Raw genomic sequence first — 8,800 nt, 5'->3', positions numbered from 1 at the left:
AACCATCACACCACCTGCTGGCTGCCTCTTCCTTCCTTTTTATAAGTTTACTTATATTTATTTCTTCCATGACAGAGAGAGAAAGAGAGAGAGAGAGAGAGAGACAGAGAGAGAGAGATCCCCCTCCCCCCCCGGGTTTTCACTTTACAACTCACCTCCAGTCTCAACTGGCGAGGATCATGGACACACACATGCATCCCCAGCATGCTGAGAGAGGTTCTAGCACTCAAACCCAGAACCTTTCCCATGTGGGTCCAGCTGTACCATCATCTGGCCCTCTTCTTCTTTCTTTCTCTTGTAGTTAAAGTGGGGCAGCAAAAGATAGATTAATATTATGCCTACCGCCATACACCTTGTGCTTTCCCTCCATTATACTTGCATTCATATTATTTGTTTCATACTTCTTTTATCCTTTGTGAATTTCTAGTTGTCAGGGACTGCCTGCCTTGCTCACTCTGTACTTAGGGCCATGCCTGACAATCCACATTCAATATAAATTGTTAGATTGATAGTAAATTTCTTTTATACGTCTTTACTTACAAGTGGAATAGAGAGATTCCATGTTATCCAATGGGTTAAATGAAATAATGAGGTAAGTGGGGTCTAAGAACTCAATGACATAAATGTAGTCACATCCTTGGACAGTAGCAGAAACAATACTTTTCAGCTGGTATGTACTGTTGCATGGCAGTGAATGGAGAAAGGCTAAATGGCCACAAATCAGTCACTTCCTTGCTGCTTCTCCACACCAGAAGTTACTCCACTCTGGTGTAAAATGGGGATTGGGCTCAGCATGGGAGCCAATCAGCAAAAGAAGTGTCTAGATACCCATCCTTACAGCAAATGCTTTCTCAAGACCTATAATCAAAGGTGTCTGTTGAATACTGAAGTTCTTGCTATTCCTTTTATAATCATAATCCTGTGTCTTGGTGTGGCCCAGTGGTGGAATGGTAAAGTGCTGCTCAAGTGAAGCTAGATCCATTTGGAGGACTGCAGTTCAGTTCTTCATTTGACCTGTACCCACTGGGCGTGTATATTTCTAATCCTGGCTGGCTATGAGCGTTGCAATCATGGTGTGAGAGCCAATCGAGGCTTTTCTTTCCTTCCTTCTTTCCCTGTCTCACTCTCATTCATGAGGGAGGTGAATGAACAAAAACAAACAAACAAATGGAAAAACACTGTGTCTTGACTGGCTGGCTGAGGCACTCATGTGAGTATCCTGGCTGGTGTGACACGAAGCTCAGTGTCATTTTGTCATTATTTCCTTCACTTTTAAGTCCTGAGAGTTTGAACTTTGTCTTCAACCCTAGCAGAGTGATAGTCTGTAGCAAGCTCTCACCAACTTTTGCTTCTTTGTCTAGTGTGAACTCTCTAGAGGATATTGTTCTCAGCCTGACCCTGATTTCTAGGCTGAGCACTGAGAGTTCCAGCTTTTTCCAGGGTTCTTATGACACCCTGAGCAGGGAGCTCAAGGAGGGGAGGGGTCAGTCCTTTCTTCAGCTCTGTGTCAGAACTTAGTAGATACCACAGGGTCCCACTCCTTTCTTGAAGTTCAGGTGACATGACTCCTAGGAAAGTTGTCTTGAACTCTATTACCATGTGTTAGTTCCTGTCTGAAGTGAACATCTGGCTCTTACACTTGTTCACTCTCTTCTCTTTTGTTTTTTTCTAAGCCCTTCATTAAAATACTTGACATCCCATCTCTATGTGCCTGGTTCTGCTGGCTTTCACATAAACTCTCAGTCTCTGCTTGACACCCAGCCCTGTTGCCTCCATCTGATCACAGGTGACAGTTCAAAGCCAGGCCCTCCAGTATGGAAAACCAAAGGAAAAGTAATTTAATCCATTTTGACTCTGACTTACCACTTTTTTTTTTTCTTTTGAATATCTTTTATGCATTTCTTGAACATGGAGGTATGTGAGCAGCTCAGTGCTGAGGCCAGAGGTAGACCAGCTGTCTTGGAGGTGGAGATGGGTTTGTGGGAAGTCATGTGAATGGTCGACAGGGTAGACCAATGGACTTAGTGTCCAGCATACTATTTCAGCGACAGATGATTCTCCACACCTTCCTTCACTGGGACCAGAGGTTGTGCATCCAAAGATGCAAATGGGCCAATTGTGATAATCCAAACTTCTCAGCAAGCTCAGTTGACTTCTGCAATACAATCAGTTAATAGAAATCCCATCATACAAAGTCCCTGGTAAGTGACTGAAGGTCACTGGGGTTGGGGGATCTCCCCTAATCCTTTGTGATGTAACATATGCCTTCCACACCATCCTTTTCACTCCCCACTCCTCCAGATCCTGACTTATCAAGAACTGCCTGCTTAAATTGTGGCTTTATCAAACCTCATGCAGATGCAGCTAGTGCCTTATTCTTGTCATAAACCTTTTGCAGAACCACTACATCAGCTACCTTGAGCCTGTTCCCACCAAGTACATCCCTTCATTAATGTCCCATTTCTCTGATGAGTTCCCCCCTGCCCTGCTTTCTTCATCTGTTTAATTTGTTTGCCATGCACTTTGAACCCTTCCCCTGGCAGACATGACATAACGCCATCTATTTCTATTTAAACTATTATTCAGGACATGTTTGAAATGTGCATTATTCATGTATTATTCATGGACATTATTGGAGATCAGTGTGCAAATCAGCTTTATTGGGCACCCTGGAGATTGCAGCAAGTCCTGTGTACTTATAAATTGGGTAGTATCATTTCCTGATAAGCAAGCTTGCTCTGCTTTTGGGGGAAAATGACAGTTTCATGGAACTGCTGAGAACAATCGTGTCTTTGAAAGGGATCAGGAGGTTGTGTCATTTACCACTGGATTCATGTATTTAGGCAAGGCTGAGGAACTCCTGATCCAGGTTGGATTCACATGATTTTGAAATCTCATGTAGACCAGGCTTTGGCCAAGACCCTATAGGAGGTATAAGAGAGTCATGAATTTTCAAAAAACAAAAAAGGCAGACCAAAAAACATTAGACCTTTTTGCTCAGCAGGGCGTGGAAAGGCCAGTGTAGAGAACTTCCCCCATCTGAGGACACCTACATTGGCAGGCACAGATGTCCAGAGAACTGGGGTAGGAATGGTCGTGAAGGCAGTCAAGTAGTGATGGTACTCTGCTTTCCTTTCTAAGTCTTTGCTCTCTGCCTGAAGTTCTCTTTGTGCCCTGGTGCTGTGCACACATCTCTTGTTCTGGCCAAAGTGGTTCATGCTCTGGGTAGTAGAAGCTTACTATGCAGCTCCTCTAGAATATTTGCTATTAGAAGAGTGTATGGAACCTGAAGGGAATATTTCTATTAATCGAAATAAAAGACTATGGCACTTGAGTGGAGAGATATTTGGGAACAGAAAGGTCTTCCAAGAGCCTTTTAAAATTCTATGACACAGATGACCTCTTTCCAGCCTTTGGGTAGGGTAGGTTCTGTGCTAAAGTGAGCTAGATCCTCTGGTTTCATGTTTTTTATGCCTTAGAATTCACATGCTTCCATAGACTCTGGTGGTAAATTGTGGTTTGGGAAAAGCACCCACTCTTTGAGGCATCTGTACAGTTATGTACCAGATTGTTTCATTGCTTATGAGCAGTCTGGATTTGAAAAGACTGTTGAAGTAATTTTGCTCCAAGACTCCAGTGTCAGTATAAAATAAATCACTGTATCATTAGTTGGTATCTCCACCATGAGTGCTAGCTTTGTTTTACCTATGGAAGTTCTTTTTACGTGGAAATATGTGGAGAACATGAATGGAAGGCCTAAGTTGAGGGAAAAAGATATATCAGGTGGCTCTTTAAAGGATATAAATAGTAAATTCATTTATATATGTGTTTAGCTCCTTACAGCATCATCTCCCTAAACCTTCAAATTTTGGTTATTAATCTATTCATTTAATTAAGAGTTGGTGAATGTTTACTCTGAACCAGCACTGTGCTAGGAACAAGGGATAAAACAAATAAAAAACAGCTTTTCGTGTGTGTGTGTGTGTGTGTGTGTGTCTGTGTGGCCATGCGTGTGCAGGTGTGCATGGTATATGTGTGTTCCAGGACATCCAACCAAAAGTTATTTAGTGGGATAAGGGGTAGAGTGGAGCAGAGGTAAGAGTGTTATGGGAGATAGGATTAAAAACTCTTAATCTAACACTAGTATGGTGTAGTTGGGGACACTAGTCAAAGAAGTCAATATGTGAATTGAGTTTTAAAGGATGAGTTCTTTGCAGGAAGAGGCAATAGGCTGGTCAAAGCAGAAACACTTGTTTTCTTTTTTCTTTAAATTTATTTATTTATTTCTTCAATAAGTGAGAGAAATAGAGAGGCAGACAGACAGAAACAGCACCCCTAACAGAGTCTTGATGCCACAATCCACTCCCAGCCTCAGCCAGTCCTGGCTCATAAGTATATAGACATCTGACATACTCAGGAAGGTCTCTGGACACAAACTCAGAACCTTCCCATGTAAGTCAGTCTTACAGAGCATTGCTTTTTACTGTTGTGTCACTATTTGGCTTCAAAAGAAGCCCTTGTATGAAACACAGAGATGAGAGGGAACAAATCTGTTGGGGGAAAATTGGAAGCAGTTCTACAGCTGGGAGATCTGATGTATGTAGGGATTCTGATAGGAGAGAAGTTTGGAGAAGAACACTGAGTCCAAGCAGGATGTGCAAAGGAATTGGGACCTATCTTTAAAGTAATGAGGTGTTGCTGCCGATTTTAAATAGGATTGTGCATATTTGAAAGAGCACTCTGATAACAGTGGAAGCTGGTAGAGGAGACTGAGATGGGAGTTAGGAAGGCTGATTATGATGCCATGGCTGTAATCCAGGTTGGAAGGGCTCCACAAAGTGAGTGACAAAGGGAAATGAAAAGGACCAGATGGAACAGAGTCACTGAAGAAGAAGAACTGGCAGAGCTGGTTAATGACTGAGATATCAGGCAACCAGGTTCTTATACTTCCAGTCTGGGTGACTGGGTGGTACACTACTTCCTGAGAGAAGGTACTTGAGGAGGCTCCTCCACTAAGAGAAGGAGATCCAAAATTGAAATAAAATGTATCATCTCACAGAACTATTAAAACCAGAGTTAGCTTGTGTTAGCTATATTATTTAAAAAATATAAATCAAACATCCTTCAACTGCAGGGGCAAATCCAGGCTCATTGGAGGTGGATTTGTGCCCTGCACTTTTCTCTCCGCAGGGCACAGAGACCGCTGATATTTAGGATAATGACCTTGAGACCTCAGAGTCATGATCAAGGCTGAAATATTCAATTCTATTCATTAAAGCAAGAACGTGAACTCAAGCATTTGAATTTGATTTTATTCCAACTCTACAGGCTGCCCATTTTGGAAACAATTTGAGGAAGTTTTCAGATGTAGTCTGTTTGAGATAAATGTGTCTGAGGAAAGCAGAGAAATAAGGTCTTTTCAGGCATCAGAGTTGAACAAACACCAACATTGATGGTAAAATGCCATAGAACAAAAAATATGTGTTCTTTCTACTAAGGCAAATAAAATATAAGTAATTTCATTTTGAGAATATAACAAATGTACTTTTATCAATTGTAAAAAAATATGTAATGAAATTTAAACAAGATCTATCAGTAATTATTTCTGATAAGGTCACACCAGTCTTGAAGTCATCCAAGATTTAAACAGGAACTTTTGTCTTCATCCCCAAAGTTAGAGAGTCATCCTTTAAACAATCTTAAGAATCTCTTTTCTGTCTGTTGCCAGCCCAGATCTCCTTCTCTGCAGGTCTGAATCATTGCCATGGTGTCCTCACAGCTTCGGTTCCCTTCATGTTCTTTCCTCTCTGGCTTATTCTTTGTGTACCTCTGCTTTTTCATTGACACACAGATGATGCCCTAGTTTATATTTCCAGCTCTTACCTCTCTCTCGATTCTATGAGGGAATCTTCAAGACATTTATGGAAAATGCTATTATGAAAAACTACAGGGCCAGCCAGATAGTGGCGTGGTGGTTAAGGTAGCTGGACCCCACATAGTCAACAGCATGGTTAGAGTACCAGACCCTGGCAGCTTGATAAAACATCCTGAGCATGTGTGTGTGTGCCCAAAATCCCAAAAAGGAGAGAGAGATGGAAGAGAAGGGATTGCAGTGTGACCATCTCCCATAGAGGATGCTTTCTCATTCTCTCTTTTGGATCTCTCTCTGGTGAACACCTTCTGACAAATTTAAAAAAAAAAAAAAGAAAAAAAAGGAAAGAAAGAAAAATTATGTATGGGTTTTGAAAGGTTTTTTCCCACCAAAATGAACTCTCAATTCCATTTTTCCCATGAACTTTTTTCTTTCTTTCTTTCTTTTTCTTCTTCTTCTTATTTTTTTTTTTCGAGAGAGATTTTTGCTGTAGGGCATATACACTCTCTAGTAAGACAGAGAGATAGAAAGTGAGAAATCACCCCCCAGAGGGAATGGCCACACCACAACCCCTTCTCCCTCTCCTCTATTCTCCTTTTGGGTTTTGGGCATGCACACACATGTGTCTGGCATGAGTTTCAAGCTGCTGGGTCCAGAACTCAAACCATGGTCAGCCATGTGGAAATCCAATGATACAACCATTATGCCATCTGCTGGTACCTTCATGAACTTTTTGAAGTCCCCTCATTTTCAGTATTTCCAAAGAGGTCTATCAGTGGCCTCTTCTACCAAACACATTCAAAAGTCAGCTACTGTTTTCTCATGCAAACTCACCCTACCAGCTCTCTTCACATCTCGGCTAATGGCCATGGCAGTTTTTAGCTTATTTATTTCAGCACATTCTGTTGGCTCTACTATACAACATTACCAAATTCTGACTACTTGTCTCTACCTCTACCTGACTCCTCAGGCACAGCTCTCATCACTTCTCACCTGAATTACAGACATAACCTGGTCCCCTGCATCTGCCCCTGGGCCCAATAGAGTGTTCATTGCAGAATTGCCAAAGAAATCTTATTAGTACGTAAGTTAGATTGTGTCCCTCCTCTGCTCAGCGTCCTCTGGCAGCTCTATCACCCTCAGAGTAAATCTGAAATCTTTACTATGGCCTTGAATGTGGTCCTTTTAAGTTGGTTTTTGGTGACCTTGTCTTCATTTCACCTGCACTCATTGTTCTAGCTCCACTGGCACCCTTTATTTCCTTACATTCCAGATCCTGTCTGCCTCAAACAAGAGTTTCCAGCTTCATTCTCCAATCTTGGTTCATCTTGTTCTCTCTGGAGTCCTTACCACTGGCCCAAAGCTTCTTCTTATTTTATTTATTTATTTTGGAGAGATTTTTTTGCTATAGGGCATTTGTGTTTGCCAGAGAGACAGAGAGGCAGAAGCAAGAAATCACCCATCAAGGGGGATGATCATGCCTCAATCCCTTCTCCTCCATTCTCCTCTCAGTATTTTGGATACATATGCACATGCGCCTGGCGTGAGTTTTAAATCAGCAGGTCTGGTACTTGAATGTTGGTTGACTATGTGGGAGTCCAGCGATGTAACCATTTCGCCATCTCCTGGTCCCCACTTCTTACTTTAAATCTCACCTGGAGCTCACTTCTTCCATGAACACACCCTTTGCATTCCAATGATCTTTCTTGTTTCCAATTCCCAGCATTACGTTTTGACCATTGTGCTGTCTTCTCGCTCATGGGAAGTCTTTTTGTTTTTGCGATACAGCTGGTTTGGTGCTAGTTAGCCAATGGGCTGTTAGCTTCCCTGAGGCTGAGGGCCATTTCTTTTCTCCCTGTCTCCTACACAGTATGGTCTTCTGGTAAATAAATCTCTTTTGGATTCTGATAGTTTACATTTGCCTCTGTATCAAGCTAAGAAAGGGGCTGTGGGGGGAAATGATGAATGTGGCCCATAGTTGTTTTAACGACTACTCAGCAATGAATAGGAATGGACTAGTGATACATACACCACGTAAGTGAAAGCAGCCACACCCGAAAGGATATGGAGGGTGAGTCCACTTATGTGATGTCTGGGAAAGGCACAAGTATGGAGATAGAGAATAGAGCCGTGCTTGCCACAACTCAGAGTAAGGGAGGGGTCGACTAAAAAGACGTAGCCTGAAGGAATTTCAGGGAGTAATAGAGCTAATCTGTACTAACTGTGGTGATGAATCTACGAGCCGATGTGTTTGATAGAATAGTATATCAAGAACAGGGAATTTTACTATGTCTAAAGCAAATTTAGAAAAATACACAAAAAATAGAATACTATGTAACATATTTAAGTGTTAAATAAATGTTTCTGTCACTAATGGGAAAAAATGCCTTCCTTGTAGGAAATGAGATATGTATCAATGACAAACATGTATTTACTCATGGGTTATATCTGAACAAAATATAAGATTGTTTGTAGGGCCAGCTGGTGGTGTGGTAGTTGGGGTGGCTGGCTCCCACATGGCTGACTTTATGCTTCAGACCCAGTAGCTTGAAAAACACACCAGACATGTGTGCAGGCATGCCCAAAATACCAAGAAAAGAATGGCAGTGTGGCTATCCCACGTGGGGAGTGCTTTCTCTCTAGTGAGGACATGTGCCCTATAGTAAAAATGAAAACAAATCTAAACAGAACAACAACAAAAAAAAAAACAAAAGAAGACTGGCTACAAAAGGATTTCCTTTATTTGCGAAATATCCAATTTTATTTACATTTTGTAACAATAACGTATTGTATTTTTTAATATAATAAAAGAAAGATATGAAAACATTACAGCTACATGCTAATCAATTTACATATTTTAAAATAAAGCTAGTTTGGGAACCAGCAGTTAGCATAATGGCTATGTCGCTGGACTCCCACATAGTCGAC

The sequence above is a fragment of the Tupaia chinensis genome, unplaced genomic scaffold (assembly GCF_000334495.1).
Source record: "Tupaia chinensis unplaced genomic scaffold, TupChi_1.0 Scaffold000594_1, whole genome shotgun sequence".
NCBI classification, from domain to species: Eukaryota; Metazoa; Chordata; class Mammalia; order Scandentia; family Tupaiidae; genus Tupaia; species Tupaia belangeri.
Note: the sequence above shows the minus strand (reverse complement) of the source record.